This window comes from Wasmannia auropunctata, unplaced genomic scaffold, assembly GCF_000956235.1.
Source record: "Wasmannia auropunctata unplaced genomic scaffold, wasmannia.A_1.0 LD328867.1, whole genome shotgun sequence".
Lineage (NCBI taxonomy): Eukaryota > Metazoa > Arthropoda > Insecta > Hymenoptera > Formicidae > Wasmannia > Wasmannia auropunctata.
The window spans coordinates 1-940 of NW_012034023.1; the positions used below are offsets into that span (position 1 = coordinate 1).

The window sequence follows — 940 nt, forward strand, 5'->3', positions numbered from 1 at the left end:
TTTTTTGTATATCGTATTGCGTTTTATTTCACGGAAACAGTACTTCCAATAATTCATTCCTTTTTATTTCGTCCAATCTGCGAAGTAGAGTTTCTTGCTTTCCTCGAACTTCATTATTCAGTTCTTCGTTATTATCTTCGTTATTAACATCGAATTCAAGATCAAAATTATCGTTATTATCAATACATAAATGGTGTAGAACACAAGAAATAATGAAATTTTGATATTTTATCAACACTAAATATGTAACTCCGTAAGTTGTCGAAAATGGCTCTTTAATAGTCCAAATGCATTTTCAATTAATACTCGTGTCGCACAGAACCGTTTATTAAATTTGCGTTATTTATTCGTCAGATTTTCATAATCTCTATAGGAAACCAATAGCCACTCTCTTATAGAATATGCTCCATCTCTCAATATATGACATTTGCGTTTACATATTGCTGGCAAATTTTCACTGATATCCGACAGATTTAAAACACGTGAATCGTGGATCTTTGCTGGAACAGTAAAGACGTCAATAAATCTTTTATTAGCATCGCATATACCCTTTAGAGTAATTGAAGGAATGTCATGTCTATTCACATAAGTGGACTTTCTTTTATGTGCTGGTGTTATCACCTTAATTGATGTACCATCAATACAGCCTAATACGTTAGGAAAATCTGCAATCTTAAAGTTACATATATTGTTTCATGCTTTAAATGACATAATATATAAATTAATATAATATAACATTGTATCAACATACTTGTAAGAATTCGGTTGCAGAGTGTTCCTTATTCTCAGGAAACTTGATTATATTTGGAGCTATATCAATTAAAAAATTTAACACTCGTTCATTTTGCCTAAAAGTTGTTGCAGGACATACGCCAAATCTTTGAGAGACGTCTCTGAGACATACTTTATTTCCAGCAAACCTAATATACATACATACATA

The 940-nt window shown here is 31.1% G+C and overlaps 1 long non-coding RNA gene across 1 annotated transcript; it reads right to left on the bottom strand.

The window, feature by feature from the left end:
• Positions 1–449: 449 nt before the first annotated feature.
• LOC105460108 lies at positions 450–929 on the bottom strand. Its single transcript, XR_975772.1, has 3 exons — positions 752–929; positions 586–672; positions 450–500 (listed from the first exon to the last, which is right to left on the bottom strand). It is a non-coding gene; the product is annotated as an uncharacterized LOC105460108 (long non-coding RNA).
• Between the last annotated feature and the right edge of the window lie 11 nt (positions 930–940).